Source organism: Canis aureus, chromosome 7 (assembly GCF_053574225.1).
Source record: "Canis aureus isolate CA01 chromosome 7, VMU_Caureus_v.1.0, whole genome shotgun sequence".
Lineage (NCBI taxonomy): Eukaryota > Metazoa > Chordata > Mammalia > Carnivora > Canidae > Canis > Canis aureus.
In genome coordinates, this window is record NC_135617.1 from 49,002,399 (window position 1) to 49,020,835 (window position 18,437).

Genomic DNA, 18,437 nt, shown 5'->3' on the forward strand with positions numbered 1-18,437 from the left:
TGGGATGGGGAAGGGGCCTTCATGGATTCCCAAACTCTGCCTGCAAGTAGCGTGAAATTTAAGGAACTCGAGTTTCGGTTCTTACTTCAATCCATTTAGTTCTCTCTTAGGGGTTTGGTATGAAGGGGCCGGACAAGAAAGCATGTCTTGTTTAACTGGTAATTATCAGTGTAGTGGATTATTTTCAAGGCTCACTCTCTTAGGATTAAAAGTGGGCTTTTAAATTTTTCCTTATCAGAATTGATTCTCCACTTTTTTCTCTCATTCCCCACCCCCCCCAAGGGGACATTCTGTAAAGGGGAAGTCCATTTTCCTTTCCTCTTTAAGTGGGGGACATATGTACCATCTTTACCTTCTGACTTAGCCAGTTTAAACTTTCACATTGAATTTTTATTCCTCACTTTATTCTAGCTACTGCAAGTTAAATCAAAACACCCAACCCTTTTGTCTTTCTGAATTTCATAGATGATGTGAGAATTTTTGTAGTAAATTCTAGTAAGAAAAGTCCACATCATCATTATCATCATCATCATCATCAACAACGACAACGACAACAACAGAAGAATCCATAACAGGAGAAAATACAGGACTGTAAAGGATCACTCCTCCATCTTCCCAAAGGACAGTGATTTCCCTGTTTTCTAATCTCAAAGTCTGTGTGTGTAGGTAGGCTGGCCCCATCTGAATTTAAAAGAACAAATAGGTTTTCTCTGCCTCCCTCTCTTTCTCTTTCTTTCCTTTCTTTCTTTCTTTCTTTCTTTCTTTCTTTCTTTCTTTCTTTCTTTCTTTCTTTTTCTTTCTTTCTTTCCCCTTTTAAAAAGATTATATTTATTTTATTTGAGAGAGATTGAGAGTGAGTGCACAAGCAGGGGGAGAGGCAGAAGGAGATGGAGAAGCAGACTCTCCACTGAGCAGGGAGCCCATCATTGGACTCGTAGGACTTGAGCCAAGGATTGTGACCTGAGCCGAAGGCAGACGCTTAACCAACTGAGCCAACTGGTTGCCACCCCCCTCACTTTTCTGACTGAGATTCTTGGCTATTGTCTTTTCTTTCTTTTATGCTTTTTTTTTTTTTTGGTATTTTTTTATTGGAGTTTGATTTGCCAACATATAGTATAACACCCAGTGCTCATCCCATTTTCAATGCTCAATTCTTTCTGGTCTCCTAGCAACTTGTCCTTCCTTACTGGCCTCTCTTACCACCCCGGGGTTCCACCCAGCTCACCTGCCCAGACTACAAACTAACCTTTCCCTCCTTATCTTCATTCTTCTTCTTCCTCAGATCTTTCTTTGACTGGAAGAATATCCCATGACTGAGGCAACAGCTCCCATTCATGGTCATGTAAAAAGTGTTTGTGGGGGCAGGAGTGGGGATATTGGGGAAAGTGAAATATTAATGAGGGAGACAGAAGGCGGAGTGTGCCCTGACCTGGACCACACTTCTCATCTTAGAACTCTCGCAGAGTGTCCTTCTTCACCTTGTCCCTCACAGTTATGTGTCCTAGGTCCCTGGCTCAATACGACTGCCTTCTTTTCTGGACTCAAGAAGAGAGCAGGTTTCTCCATCTACCCTTCTTATATGCTAATGACCTCAAGTAAGTACTCAGTAAATATTTGTTCAATAAATGAAGAAAATCCTCTCTTGCTACTCTGGTCTTGACATGCAAGTGACTGTTTATTCCTTCTCTCTAGAGTGCTACAGTGCTGGTCATGACCACTCCTTTATGAACTGATGTGGGCCGTAGTAAGTGAATGAATGGATAAATTAAAAAAAAATGAAAAGAATATGGGGGTGATTTTTAAAAATATTAAGCTAATTTAAAAAAATTCCCTGAATTGATAGCATCCCTCATTTCTCCATACATGGGATTGACGGGTTTTGTTATTTAAGGGAAATAATAGGTACTCTAAATCCAGAGCCAAGAAGTCATTTGTTGGTTTTGGTTCTCAGAGCTGACATTCTTGAGTCTTTAGCAGTACACTGTCTTATCAAAAAGAGATTTTCTAAATCCCAAAACTTTACCTATCAAGAGTTAAGCCTGCCTGACTCAAATCAGAGGTTTATTGTAATGAGTGGGTTCTTATCAGTATCACTTGGGGAGCCTTAAAAAATACTAATGCCTAAGCCCTATTTCTGGAGACTTATCAGTATCACTTGGGGAGCCTTAAAAAAATACTAATGCCTAAGCCCTATTCCTGGGACTCTGATTCAATTATTTGGTCTAAGATAAAGTCAGGTACTACTGTTTTTAAAAAATATTTCCTAGTGATTCTAATGTGCAGCTCTAGTTGAGAACACTTCTGTAAACCATAGTATTTGAAGGCAGATGGAAGGACTATGACAAGACTCCATCACAAAAGAGAGAGAGTAGGAGAATGGGGCAAAGAGTTTAGACAGGAATGATTTGGCTTCCTTCTGAGGGCCAAACCCTGGCATGGGGGTGAGTAAGGCATAGCAGGGAACAGAACACACAGAAAGGTTGGGAAATGCGTGGTATGGGACTTAGTCATAGCTTTTCAAATGTTTCACAGGAGAATCCTAAGCCATGAGATAGGTCTTGTGTTAATCATGGTGCTGAGTGTGGGACTGCTCAGGTAATATTTTAGGAATATCTGAGGAATCTAAGTTGGTGGGTCAGAAGGAAGTCTTCTAGAGCCTATCATCCTCCAGTTTGCTGAGGCAAAGGCAGCTGAAAATTTTGGGGACCCAAAGGGTGATGCAGATGTGGTGACAACTGGTTGACAGAACTGATTGAGGTGGGGGATATTGCTGAGTTTAGGAACTTCCTGCAAGAGGTTCTGGTGGGGACCAGTGTGTGCTACACTGAGTGGCATCCTAATACCCAAGGGATTAGATTCTCAGTGTGCAATAGACTAGCAAAGTCCTTGAGGGTGGTTCTTGTCTGAAACTCCACCTCCTGTTGCCCTGAAGGTAGAAATATCTTCCCTTCCTCCAGCCATGACTCTGGAAAGACAGAAATAGACCTCATTGGGGGGTTCGAACTTTGAGTTGAATTAATATTCACTCCAAGTAAATTTAGACCAATATACATTGTATTAAGCCAGAAGATATTAAGTTATTTTTAATTATCATATGTGTGTTCCTACTTTCTTCTGCTACCAGAGAAAGTAGGAATGGCAGAGCAAGATAAGAATGGTTATGGATAATAACATTATGTATCTTGTATGTCTGGGTTGTATCTACATTTTTGAGATGACACAAAAAATATAAGGGATGAACTCAGATATTGATCAAGTAGATCTAATAATTTCTCAGCACTACTTCAAATAAAGTATAATGGAATAGCAATAACAAAGAAACTGCTGATACATGCAGCAATATGAATGAAATGCAAAAAAGGTGAACAAAAGGAGCCAGACCCAAAACAGTACATATCAATCCATTAATACGAATTCGAGGAATGGGAAACACAATTAATGGTGATAAAAGTCAGAGTAGTGGTAATAGTGGTTACTGACTTGAAGGGCATGTGGTAACTTTTGGGGATGGGTTTGTTCTACATTTTGATCTGGGTGTTAGACTTATATATGTATACATATGTAAAATGCCTTTGAGTTGTCCACATGAGAGTTGTGTATTTTATTGTATGTAAATTATAAATTAACAAGTACTAAAAAAGGTAGGGGGTGAATGAAGAAAAAAGTTCTACTCATTTTTCATCCAAATACTTGAGCTAAGTTGTCAGAATACAAAGCCAAGTGTTGAAAAGTGAATGGTGCCATATAAAAATATATGTGGTGCTTAAATTTGCCAGAGGTTGACTCAGTCAGGCTCCTGGAAGAGTAGAGAGAAGACAGAAGGTTTAGACATGAGCAAGGAGGAAAATGTGTTTTCACCAAAAATCCCCTGGGCTTCCTCTGACAGCTTCTTTCTCTCTCTTGGAAATTTTTAGATGCATTATATTACCACAGCATTTTTCCAAAACTCTCCTTCTGGAATTGATTTGTTTAAAGACACACTGGCTTCTTTATATTCAAAACTAAGCTGTCAACACATCCTCATGGCATTTTTTTGGAGGGAAGACTGGTGGTGTAAGTGGTCCTGGAAGACACAGGAATCATGCATGCGAATGTTGAGTCTTTACGAAGGTTGCTTGTTATCATTGTGGTGTAATGGGGAGACTTTGTGTTGGTTTTGACATGAAAAAGAAGTGAGGTCAGCACTCAACTTCATCATTTTACATTTGGATGATCTTGGGAAAGTGGCTTGATCTTTGAGAATCTTTGTTTCTTCACCTGTAAAAAGGAGAAAATATAGCTCCTTCACAGATTGTGCTATGAAGATTAAATTCGATCATGTATCGGTGCTTGGCATAAGATAGGCTCTCAACAAATGAGTACTCATGATTATTGTTATAATAGAATTGCCAAAAGTCACCTACCCTGACATCATCCTCATCAGTCATGGACCTTAGTTCACACACTTGTATTCTTTTTGAATTCTCTTCCTCTTCCTAACTTCAACTCAAATGTTATATGTCTCAATTCATATTCTGCTTGTTGTCTCTTTTGTTACCTTATAAGGTGCTTAAAGGAAGAGTCTCTTCTCTCTTCATTGGTGTACATCACAGAGGAGCCAACACAATTATTTATATAGGAAAACATCTAATATTTGTTGACCTGAAGGACATGTTAAAAATATAAAAGTTTTAGCAGAGAAAATATATACTATTGACATATTTGCATTGTTTTACACATTAACCTCTATCAGTTTATCATATCTACTGCTTATGAACTCCAGAGAGCATTTCCTGAGGTTAGGAAGAGGATATTATAATAAGAACTTTATGGGATGAGAAGTTCTCGGCACTTTCAAGAGTTTGGCTGATACTAACCCTGTGTATCAGTTATCTATTGCTGTGTAAAAATCTCCTCAATATTCAGTGGCTTAACACAACAAGAAATCATTTATTATCTTTCACAGATATGAGAGTCAAGAATTTATGAGCAGGTTGGCTGAGTGATTCTGACTTGAAGTTCCCCATGAAATTATACATAGGTGTCAGATGGAGCTACAGTCATTTGAAGGCGTGACTGGGGCTGAAGGTTCTACTTCAAGATGCTCATGGCTGTCAAGTTAGTCGTGGATGTTGGTGGGAGGCCTCAGTTCTTCTCCATGTGGGCCTCTCTCAGGGATGCTTAATGTCCTTACAGCATGGCCACTGACTACCTGGAGTGTGTAATTCAAGAGACCATGTAGAAGACCAACTTTGCAATGCCTTTGTGACTCAGCCTTGGAAGTCATACAATGCGACTTCTGTCATATTCTGTTGGTCACACAAACCTACCCTGATTCACTGTGAAAGCAGACGAAGCAAGGGCACAAATACCATGAGGTGAGGATTACTGGAGCCACTTTGGAAGTAGAAACCACGTTGTGGCACTAGAGATTAGTGCCAGATTCCATATGCTTCTTGCAGGACAACATTTGACTGGGTTGTACTACATTTGACTCCACTCACAGGACTGCTATGTTGTGCAGATATGGAGGTTTTGTTGGCATTTGAGTACGTGTGCATTCTTGAGTTATGCAGGAAAGCAGCCCACTGGAGGATCCTTTAGAAGGCCAGCTTTGGAGAGAGTTTTGGCTTAGAATAAGGGGGCTAGAAATTTGAAAAGCAAAGGATAACATTAGAAAATACTCACCAATGGAGTAAGCTTCCTGAAGGAGAATTTTTTTCTACTTGTTCACAGCTATATCCTGAGTCAGAATAGTGCCATATGATTGATGCCCCCAAAATAAACATTTTTGTATATTAGGATAAATACATGAGTTTGAAATCTGTTTAATAATTGACCTCTTAGGGCACCTAGGTGGCTCAGTGGGTTAAGCATGGACTCTTAATTTCAGCTCAGGTCATGATCTCAGGGTCTTGAGATTGAGCCTTGTGTTGGGCTTCATGCTTAGTGGGTGTCAGATGGGGCTTGAGATCCTCTCCCTCTTCTTTTGTCCGTCACATCCCCTGCATGCTCTTTCTCTCTCTCTAAAATAAATAAATCTTAAAAAAATAATTGATCTCTAGTACAACTTATTATAAACAACTGTGCAGGAACTTAGTCTGTTACATAAATATATATATGATAAGACATTATTAATCATTAATGTTCAGGAAAGATCATTTTGTAGTTAGATGAGTGTTACTTAAATTTTTACTTAAATATCTGAAAAATTTAGTTTTATAAAATTAGTTTATATGTATTTTCTTCTGAAACATCTCTTTTCTTTTTATTTGTATATCATCATGAAGGGAAATAGAGAAATAATAGGGAAATTGTATTCTATTGGAAACATTAATTCTGGAAATCAAGTTTTGTATTTTGATTATAATAATAAATTTTAAATGATTGTATGATGGCAGGCACATTGGGAAAATGTCCTTGGTGAAATACATAAGGTAATGAATTCAGTTGCTCCGTATCTGTCAATGGCCATAGGAAAGATATTTTTCCTTGGATCTCTATGGTATTGAGATATGTATTTTATTTGAAGAACTAGCCACAAAACTAGAATGGAGGAGAACTTTGAAGGTAAATTTGACTCTGAAATTAGAGTTGCTCTTCACAATAAAAACTAGCTGAAATCAACAGTCAAATATCATTATCCACCATTCTCTCAACTTTCCACTGGTTTACTATTAGTTGTTACTGTGAAGGTGACTTTGCTCCTAAAAAAGAGGGAGGTATCTGAGACAGGCTGAAGTAACCCCCGCCTCCATTCCAGCAAATGTGTAAGGAGCTATGGGCAGAAGCAGATAAACAATGCTCCCCTAATCAGAAAACAACATGTCAAAAGTAGAGTTAAGTTTCAGTATTTAAGTCATGATAGAAGCTGACAGTTTTCACTTCCATATGCAAGAAAAAATGCATTTTAAAAAGCTTGGCATGAATTATGTTTAGAGGTTCTGGAGGTTATTATAATGACAGGCTAGGAAGGTAGGGGGGTAACTCCTCAGGAAAAAATGAGACTAGAGTGGCAAGTCTTAACTTGGGCTGGTGGACAGCTAGCTGCTCCTTAAGGCAGAAAGCAAAATATACTGTGGATCTTCTCAAACATCAGATACAGACATTTAATTGCTTATCAGAAGGACTGCCTTGTTTCTCGGGTGGCTCCAGTGGTGATTACTTTTAAAGGAAATCCTTCCTTTCAGCTTTGGGGATGTTTCATGGATGGGTCCATAGGAATTTGGAAATATCAATTTCCTGGGACTATCTTGGGAAACATCCCAAAGTTCCGTTCATATACAGGTAATGGAGTCCCTCTGTTAGTAATTTCCACCTTAAAATTTCATTTGACTCTATCAGCTTTGGGTTGTTAGCCGTGGGTCTGACAGTGCTGAGCTAAAGGGGAGTCTCTTCCACTGGGGCTCTGGGGAAGTTATGATTAGACACGTTCTGTAGGATTCCTACCCCCAAAGCACTGATAACTGAAAACGGAAGACCCCATCAGCACAAAACTTGAGGATGGTATGTTGGCAAAAGTATGCATGTGCAAGAAAGGAGGTTCAGATTTTGCTTCTACTAGTCTTGTTAATTTGCCCAGTGACTTGAGTTTTACAGTTTCTGTGTCTCCATTTCTCTTTCCATTAAAAGGAGAAAATGTTAATTTTAAATTTCTGTTTTCCAGTTCCACTATGTACCCAAAGCCAAGCCACCATGGGTAGAACACATTTGAGTGTTTTCCCATCTGTAAAATGGAAGTAGAAATGACATATAAGCCTGATGGCAAAATTCTACCACATGTGACAGCATGTTACATAGTATAAAGCAAGGTGCACATGTTGATTTTGTGTTGTCAATGTAATATCTAGGCGGTCAGCACAGGTCAGCTGCCTTCTTCCTAGGGAATTCCGTAGCTCACTCCTGTGGAGCTGGAGTTAGCCATTGTGCAGATGACTGAATTTCCTGCTGGGTCAATAGGATTTGGGCAAGAAGCTATAATATGGATGTGAGAATGAGCTGAAGTAAAATAATGAAGGCTTGGGTGATCTAGATGGAATTCAATTATGCCCTAATAATAAATCTAGGATGTTTATGGCATAGTTTTCTAACACAAACTCTGTATATGAATGTCTGGAATCAAATATTTATTTTTCCTAAAGTTTGCCCACTCCTAACTTATTCTCTCCTCCCCCAAGGTACAGCAAAAACTGTTACTCCTTTCCTTATTTTCAAAAACTAGAACCATAGATTACAATGTACATGCAGAACTTCTAAACCAGAGTCCAGCCTAACCTTGTTTAACATTAAATATGCGTAATCATTTAGTGTTTGGAACTCAATCCTGTAGTATTTGGAACAGGAAAGGAAAAATGACCATTTTATTTTATTTTTTATTTTTTAACGATTTTATTTATTTATTCACGAGAGACACAGAGAGAGGCAGAGACATAGGCAGAGGGAGAAGCAGGCTCCCTACAGGGAGCCTAATGCGGAACTCAATCTCAGGACCCTGGGATCATGATGTGAGCCAAAGATAGATGCGCAACACTGAGCCACCCAGGCATCCCATATAAAACCATTTTAAAAGTGAGTGACTGTTAATGACACTTCAGGGGAAGAAATGAGCATTAAAGTGAATGTAAAGCTAATTTTATTTATTTATTTAGATTTATTTATTTGGTAGAGAGAGAGAGTGCAATTAGGGAGAGTAGCAGAGGGAGAGGAAGAAGCAGGCTCTCTGGTGAGTAGGGAGCTTGTTGCAGGGCTTGATTCCAGGATCCCCAGATCATGACCCGAACTGAAGGCAGATGCTTAACTGATTGAGCCACCTAGGCACCCCCTATTTATATTAGTCTGGACTAGATAGAATTTTAAAAAATTCCATTGTAATTAACATACAGCATTACATTAGTTTCAGGCATACGATATAGTAATTCAAGAATTCTATTCATTTCAATGTTCATCACAAGTGTGCTTTTAATCCCCTTCACCTATTTCACTCATCTCCTCTGCTCTCCTCCCCTCTGGTAACCTTCAGTTTGTTCTATACTTAAGAATCTGTTCTTTTGTTTGTCACTTTTTCTTTCTTTGTTTTGTTTCCTAAGTTCTACATAGGAGTGAAATCATATGGTATTTGTCTTTCTCTTACTTATTTTATTTAGCATTATTCCCTATGGATCCATACATGTTATTACAAATGGCAAGATTTCATTCATTTTTATAGCTGAATAACATTCCATTGTGTGTGTGTGTGTGTATATATATATATATATATATATATATATATACCACATTTTCTTTATTCATTCATTTGTTGGTGGATACTCAGATTGCTTCCATAATTTGGCTATTGTAAATAATGCTGCAATAAATGTAGGGGTGCATATATCTTTTCAAATTTGTATTTTTGTATTATTTGAGGAAACATTCAGTAGTGGAACTACTGAATCATATGGTCATTCTATTTTTTTTTAAAGATTTTATTTATTTATTCATGAGAGACACAGAGAGGGAGAGAGGCAGAGACTCAGGCAAAGAGAGAAGCAGACTACATGCAGGGAGCCCGACGTGGAACTCGATCCTGGGTCCCCAGGATCATGCCCTCGGCTGAAGGCAAGCGCTAAACTGCTGAGCCACCCACGGATCCTGGTCATTCTATTTTTTTTTTTTTTGAGGAACCTCCATATTGTTTTCCACAGTGACTGTGCCAGTTTGTATTCCCCAGCCTGTGTATGAGGGTTTCTTTTTCTTCATATCGTGGAGAACAACACTTGTTTCTTATGTTTTTGATTTTAGACATTCTGACACGTGTGAGGTGATGTCTCATTGTGGTTTTGATTTGCATTTCCCTGATTGTTAGTGATGTAAGCATCTTTCTGTATGTCTGTTGACCATCTATATGTCTTCTTTGGAGAAATGTCTGTTCATGTCTTCTGCCCATTTTTAATTGGATTATTTGTGGGTTTTTTGGTTTTGAATTATAGAAGTTCTTTATGTATTTTGAATACTGATCCTTTACTGGATATGTCATTTGCAAATATCTTTTTATTTTTTATTTTTTTAAAAGATTTATTTATTTATTCATGAGAAACACACACACACACACACACACACACAGAGAAAGAGAGAGGCAGAGACACAGGCAGAGGGAGAAGCAGGCTCCATGCAAGGAGCCCGATGCGGGACTTGATCCCAGGTCCCCAGGATCACACCCTGGGCTGCAGGCGGCGCTAAACCGCTGCACCACCGGGGCTGCCCGCAAATATCTTTTTAGATGGGACAATAGGATAGCTCCAAAATGAAGTTAAAGAGGTTTGCTGTAACACATTATGAAGGCAGCACATGGAGAAAAGGAAAACCCTTTGATGTTTATATTCCACTGAGTTTAGACACATCAATAAGCTGGTTACACGTGCATTTATCCTCACCACATTTCACAGACATTAAAGCTGAAGCCCAAGAGGCTTAAGGTTACATGGTAGGGATTGGAATGTGATTCTCCTGAGGCCTTACTCAGAAACCTGGATTGATAGTTGAAGGCAAGAATTAAGAATCACAAAGGTAAAGGTTTTTAGTGTGGTGTAACACTTTCACATAAGCCAAGAGCTGTTTATGGGCAGGACCCCTTCCAGAAATTATTTATTATCAGAGGAAAAATCCTTTCATCTGAAGTGAGGATGGAAGTGAGGGCCATCACAGACCTTCATTAAAAGCAGTAGTTGTTATTGCTATTGTTATTTTTATTGTTATGTAGTGTAGCCCTTGAGAAACCTGTTGTAAATAACAAAGAGGTTCATTGTGCAGGGAATTTTTAAAACTCAGGTCATACAATATTGTCACGTCCACTCATGGTTGTTATCTTGGTAGATAGAGAAAAACATCCAGGAAAAGTGAGTTTGCAGAGCATGTTTGAAAGAGAGAAAGAAATGAGACATAATTTGGAAGAGTAAGCTAAGGTCTAGCTAAGAACAATTCCATGAAACAAGGGTGGCAAAGGAGGATTCATGGAGACTTAAATGTGGAAAAAGGCAAAGAAAGTATTTACTTAGTCAAAACAAAGCAGCTAAGGCTGTACTGGTTTTGCCAAAATAGCTGGATGGAAAATGATCTACCCATTGTTTTGGACTAGACAGAACCAAATAACTGGTTTGATAGATATCTTTCACCCACTACAGTGACCAAAATTTTGGCATTGAGTAGTCACAACTTAAATCACAGAGCAGGGAGAAGTGCCAGGGGGATCACTTTACAGATACTGTTATTGATTTTAGCTAAGAATAATAAATTCGTATAATTCTTTAAAAAGTATTTTCACATAAGTGATCTCATTTGTTTGAGATTGATCTGTTTGTGTGTTTTTGGTAATTCACTGTTATATAGCCTTAAGGAGAAAGTGGTTACTGGGAAAAATAGTTGGTCTTGGAAATTTATTCAGTCCCTAAGTCTGGCCTTTCTTCAGGCTCTGAGGGGAAAATCTTTAATATCAGAATATTTTCTTCTCATCTGTTTGTCCTTGTGCCATTTTAGTTACTTAAAATTTCACAAAGGGAATAGTGTCTACATAGACTAATTAGATAATGAAAGTTGGAAAACTTTTTTTTTTTAAAGATTTTATTTATTCATGAGAGACACACACAGAGACACAGGCAGAGGGAGAAACAGGCTCCTTGCAGGGAGCCCAATGTGGGACACAATCCTGGGACTCCGGGATCATGCCCTGAGCCTAAGGCAGAGGCTCAACCACCAAGCCACTCAGGCATCCCAAAAAACTTTTTTTTAAAGATTTTATTTACTTATTTTAAAGAGAGAGAGAGAGCATAGTGGGGAGGGGCAAAGGGAGAAGAGAATCTCAGTCAGGCTCCATGCTGAGCACAGAGCCCAATGTAAGACTTGATCCCAGAACCCTGATCCCAGAACCCTGAGGGCACGACCTGGGCCAAAACCAAGAGTTTTGGTTTGTACTTAACCAACTGCACTGCACAGGTACTCCTCTGGAAACTTTTCACATCTTCCCTCATAACTAGGGATGCAGTGCAGAGAATCAGACTGCCCAGATTTGAACCCAAGCTACTTAGCTGTCCTGTGCCTTGATGTTCTTATCTTAAAATGATATGAATTAAAATGAATTCATGGATATTCCAGGGGCTCTCAAACTTTAGTGGCATCAGAATCACCCAGAGGGTGAGTCAGCAGGGGGGGGAAGGGACAGAGAATTTGCAGTTCTAGAAGTCCTCAGGTAAGGCTGATGTACTCTAAGAACTCTGAGGGTATTCCAGGAGTTAATTTTGTAATTAAAGTGCTCATCAAAGGACCTGGAACAATGCAAGTATTCAATAAATGATAGTTGCTATTATTTCTTTTGTCTTCTTGTCCTCATCACCATCATTGTCCTCATTACCATTATTATCAAATAGATGATAGTCCTATGATAGAGTCTAGAGCAAGGTAGTCGCCAAACTCTCCCAGGTAAAATAATAAAATTTACAAAAATGGAGGTGTTTTCAGCATTTCTGAGCAATTACCCAGGAAGAAACTAAACCAGTATCTATGGTAGGTCTCCCTGTGGGAAGCTCAGCCTGGCTTACCCATATAGCTATGGAAATAAACCAAGATCAATCAGATGAGAAAAACAAAGTCTGTTTATTCTGACCTTGGTATAGCAAGTGAGTCAACCACCACTTGTGTATTGGCAGACTCCAAGGCAAAAAGGAAAAAAAAAGAAAGGCTTCAGGTATGCCCTGATTGGAGGCCCTTGGTGGGGGAAGGCTGTAGGCAAGTGAAGTAGAAGCGAGGCATTCTGGGTAATTGGTGAGGGTGCGTTTTTGGCTCTGGTTGGTCCTAAGTTTGAAGCTATTAGTTATTAATCAAGTCCTGATTGTTTGGGGCTGATTGTTATAGTTATTGTTCAGCTTCCTGGATTGTGACCAGAGATAGCAATCTGGCTTCCTGCACATTTGATTTATAGCAGTCTGGCTTCCTGGGTTGTTTATTACAGATAAGGAGATCCATTTCCTGGGTAGATTACTGCATGTTGTAGGTCAAAGTTCAATTTTTGTATGTAGTCTGGCTATTGTCTATTTTTACATTCACTCTCTCATAGCACAAGGACAATCTACAGGGAGAGGAAGTTCTGACTGCACTGACTAGAGATCCAACCCATGTGGCACTTAAAATCTTTACTACAACTCACACACTGATTTACTTCTACATCAGTTACTTGGGAGCCTAGTTAGTGTTGGCTCTTGGCATATTAACAAATCAAGACTCCCTCCTTGGGTTCTATTTATGTGCTAAAACAGCTCACAGAACTCAGAGAAATATTTTACTTACTAGACCACTGGTTTATTAAAAAAAGGATGTAACTCAGGAACAGCCAGATGGAAGAGATGCATAGGATGAGGTAAGGGGAAGGAGCACAGACTCTCATGTCCCTTCTGAACTCACTGCTCCCAAGAATCTCCATATGTTCATCATCCTGAAAGCTCTTCAAACATCCTCATTCTGAGTTTTTATGGAGGCCTTATTACATAGGCATGGTTGATTAAATCATTGGCCATTGGCAATTGATTCAATCTCCAGCCCCTTTGTATTCCCTGAAACTCAGAGGAGTGGAATTGAAAGTTCCAACCCTATAATCATGTGGTTGGTTCTCCTGGCAACCAGTTCCCTCCTTAGGTGCTTTCCAAAAGCTATCTTATTAATGTAACAAAAGACATCTATAGCTCTCTTATCACTTGGGAAATTCCAAGGATTTTATGAGCTCTGTGCCAAATGGGGTAAAAGACCAAGCAAATTGCAATGCCACAATAGAGTGGGTGATAGATACGTTCCATTTTTTTTTTTTTTTTGTAAGTAGGCTCCACACCCAGCATGGAGTCCAACATATGACCTGAGATCAAGACCTAAGCTGAGATGCTTAACCAACTCAGCCAATCACTGTCTCTGTGATAAGTTCATTATCTTGATGGGGTGATGGCTTCATAGGCTTATGTGTTTATCAAAATTTATTAAATTGCACACTTGAAACATACAGCTGATCATATGTCAATTATGCCTCCGTAAAACTCTTTCTTGAAAAATTTAAAAAATGAAACCATTAGAGGAAAAAAAAATGACAATTTCTGATCTCAGAGCAGGAATACCTTCTTAAACATGAGTGCAAAAAGAAAAATACCATAAGATGAAGAAAAGTTTAAAAGGCTTCTATACATGAAAATTTAAAACCCACTAGGGAAAATATGACAGAAAAGAAATTAAAGGTCAAATGACAAATTGCTAAAATATTGGCCAATATGTCCAGACATATGTTCTTAAAATTTTTAAAGTATAGATAATTTTTACAGAGATATTAAAGAACTGAGAAAATATCAATTAATGAGCAAAGGATATGAATAAGCAATTTATAAAAGGAGAAATGCAATTGGTTAAGAAACATCTAGAAATGTTTTACTAATCCCATAAGTGTAAATTAAAATTGAGCAGGGTGATGATGTCACTCTCTACATAGTAAATTAACATGAAACTTTTAAAAACTGATGAGAATGGTGATAGAGAAAAAGACAACTCACACAGTCACACTAATGGCAGGGCAAACAGGCAGGCCTTGGAGGGCAGTTTGGTGGCAGGTATTAGAAGCCCCGATCTTTTGCACTAAAAATTCCACACTAGTAATATATCCAAAGAAATATATCCCAATAGAGGGATATTCCTGTATCCCAATAGAGAAAAAATATTTTACCCAATTCACAGCTAGGTTCAATAACTAAATGATGTTTTGAACATTCTTCTGAATATCCTACCACATTGTTGATTGTCTGAGATAGCTCTTCTCAGCTAAGAGCTTGTATTCTAAAACTTAAGGAACAATTGCTATCCAAATGTTATTTTTCTTGAGGATTTTACATAGTTAGATAAAGAATATATTTACTATTAACTGATGCTTTTTTAGTGTTTTAGAAATGTTAATACTGTATTTTCTCTGTGTCCATTTGCAAATAGTTTTATTTCCACAATGTAGCAGTTAATTTGATTAAAAAATCTAGCTTAATAATTTCCAAATTTACTTGGAATAATTTCAAATAATTCCAAGTTATTTCCAAATAATTTTAAGTTTTAATGTTTACATTTTAAATTTAAATCAGTGAGTTATATTTTCTTAAATATGAATAGTATATTTTGATATCAATATATGCTTATATTTAGAGAATTCACTTTCTTTTTACAATATAGCAAATCAAATATCCTTATTGACTTCTACTGGTTTTTAAGACATAATAGGTTGTATTGAAGAGAAAACTTTTAAAAAGACAGATCATAATTTTTATTTTTATGAAATTATTTTGCTCTGTGGTGTTCAATGTTCAAATGACCTATAGAAAAGCTTCATGAATAAGATCTTTAAAGGTTCTATTCTTGAAGAAAACTAACTTTGTGGTGTCTATGCCATGCTGAAATGACAGTGGTCTGACTCTCCTAAGAATCAGTGGGCAAGGGGCACCTGGATGGCTCAGTTGCTTAAGTGCCTTTGGTTCAGGTCATGATCCCAGAGATCCAGGATCGAGCCTCGCTTTGGGCTCACTGCTCAGCAGTGAGTCTGCTTCCCACTCTGACCCTCATCTCGCTTGTACTCTCTCTCCAAAATAAATAATAAAAATCTTAAAAACAAAAGAAAGAATCACTGGCCAATATGTGCAACTTTTATTAAACTTAGCTCAGGAATCTGGGACCACCTGCCGCATCTGTGATAAGACAGAAGGAGTATATTTGAGATTCATTCAAGTGTTTCATGTGTTCCGAGTTTATAACAGCATTGCCTATACCTGTGACTTAAGTTTGTGGAACTAGTTAGGCACAACTTTTGTTGGGTTCATGTTCTCAGCTGCGTAAAGAGAACTTATTTCCTGACAAACAACCCTTTTCATTTCCTCTCACCTCTGAACTAAACTGTTGTAAAGATAGAGAAAAAAAATCTACTGCCCTATATTATTCAGGCAGTAATATAAAAATCAAGATAGGAAATGGTCCAATGTGTTATACAGATTTGGCTTTTGACTAGTTTCTAATGTGAAGGACATTTCCTGACTTCCTCCACGCTGACTTCCTTCATTCCCCTGTCTCCTCCCCTACAGCTTTACAACTCCGGTAGACCTCACAGAATCAGGGAACTGGGAAGGATGGTGCTCATAATTATCAGATGTGTGAGTGTGTGTGTATATGATATACTCTATTAAGAATTTAGTCCGTACGGTCAAAGAATCCTTAAACTTGAAATGGCAGTTGATACATGTCATGTAATAAATGTCATGACAATAGCTATTTTTTTGAGCCTTTAGTAGTGTCTCATGCTATTATAAGAAATTTGTAAATAGATATTGCTTTTGTCATTTTAAAGATGAGACAGCTAAGATTAGGGAGGTTACATCACTTGCTCTAGGTCATATAGCTAGTAGGTGCCCAAGCTGGGATTTGAACCCAGGTTCATTCTGTCTTAAACACAGGCTCTGAACTATAATGGCCTTTCCTTTTCAGAACTGTGTCCATAAAGCAGGAGTCTTGCTGCTGGTGGAGGATTTGGATTCATCTGGTCAGGTAATCACTGAGTAGCAGACTGTGAGCTCAGTTAAAAGTTTGCTGGTTGGTACTTTTCTATTTACCATTTGATGGTATGCTTTTCAGTTATATATTGTAAAATAGTAGGTGGGAAAAACTCTACGGGAATGGTAGAGTTCAATATTTACAAAGAATTACAGAGAACTTCTTAAAAGAATTAGAGAATTTTTAGGAAATAATTCTAAGCCTTTATGGTTATCAGTTCTGCAAGGTGATTTTCTTAGATAGGATCTAAAGTGTTTCTGCCTTTGACATTGCAAATGTGTAGCTTTCATCAAATTGAAAGAGGTTTGGTCTTTCTGTGACTCACATTAGAGCTGCACTAGTGACTTATTAATTCAACAACATTTCCTGAGCTTTGGGGATTTTGTGGAAAACATGACAAGCAGAGTCTCTACTTGATTTTTTTTCCAGGGCAATTATCACTTTTGAGATTGAGAATATGTCTTAAAATTAACGACAAATGAAGAGACAATTATATACTGGCTTTTGTAGTACAAAAGCTATTCTGTGTTGTACCTAGAATTCAGTATGCATAGTATGATATCAAATTTGAAGTGGGATAGATTTTAAAATATTTAAGTTTTTAACTGAAAAGAACTTGTATCTTAAAAATAGTTGACCTTAAAAGTATTTGAAACTGTCACTGTGAAAACTAGTTTATATACTTAGTTTATATAACTATCAATTTATTTTGACTCAAATAATTAAAGATCTGAAAAATAATTAAAGAATGTGGGGGCGAGGAGGGAGTAAAATGGGAGCCTCTTAAAAGACAAACATTAAAAATATTCCTAAAGGGGAAACATGAGCTACACTTCTCATCAGAATGTCAAGTGTCTGCAGCTAATTAACTCAATTAATTATTTTCCATATTGATGTTGAAAGTAGGAGGATAAGAGAGTAAAGGGGAGTTTTCACTGGTAGAAGATAAAGAGGAGCGTTTTGCAAAGTGCAATACTCAGCTGAACTGAATCTGTGTTGAGAAAGGCATTCAGTTGTCTTTCGAGATGAGAAATTACTAAACCTTGTGGTCATGTTGGGCAGTTCACAGAGAATTGAGGATGTAATGAGAAAATATTCAGGCCTTTGGCAAAGAAAGAGGTTGTGACCTTTGGAAAGCAAGTTTGCTTAACTTAGACAAAGCAGGATTTAAAGACATTATATAGTTAGGGCTGTTAAAAAAGATGACTCATTAATCCTTCACTCATTTTCTAGAAACCATGTGATGGTCATAGAAAATGAATTATTGAAGTAGTGGTGTGAATATAAACAGAAAATGGGTTGGACATATTTACATATTGTAACAACCACTGGGTTGCATTTCCAAGTCACTTTTGCCTATAAAATAGGAAAATGTGTTTTTTAATTTGAATGCAGGTAGCAAATGACCCAATTCCCAACTGCTCAGTAGGCAGCCTGACCCCACATATATGGGTTTGTTCTCTGTCTTCTTTATATTCCATAAGATAGCAAGTTGGTTCCTGATTATTAACTTCCCTCTTTTCAACACAACTCAGCTGCTAGACTGGTGGCCAGACCTTGTGCTAAGTGTATTATATGGATGGTTGCTCATTGTTCCTCACAAAGGCCCTATGAGATAAGTACTGTCATCATTTCCATTTCCATTTTGAAGAAACTGATGTTCTTAGGACAGTAACTGACCCAAGAGTATCTAGTTACTAACTAGTGAAGCTAGGATCTGAGTGTGGGCCTGTTGTTGAGTTCACACCCTCAACCATTATTTTCCAAGTGCCTCATTGACCTCAGACCACCCCTGTCTTGCCTAGGACTCCTGTATCTGGGGGCTTTAGCTGCTGACCTGTTGCCTGATAGTTTTTCTTCACCATGGGTAAGCTTTCCTTGTT

At 38.0% G+C, this 18,437-nt stretch overlaps 1 protein-coding gene across 1 annotated transcript in view; it reads left to right on the forward strand.

The window, feature by feature from the left end:
• Positions 1–1,206: 1,206 nt before the first annotated feature.
• The window catches only part of COL21A1 (collagen type XXI alpha 1 chain), a 242,471-nt gene continuing 225,240 nt past the window's right edge, over positions 1,207–18,437 (forward strand). Inside the window, exons 1-3 of the mRNA XM_077903578.1 lie at positions 1,207–1,595; positions 16,489–16,548; positions 18,360–18,421. The gene's annotated coding sequence lies outside the window, so the exon portion shown is untranslated. The remainder of the gene's footprint in view (positions 1,596–16,488; positions 16,549–18,359; positions 18,422–18,437) is intronic.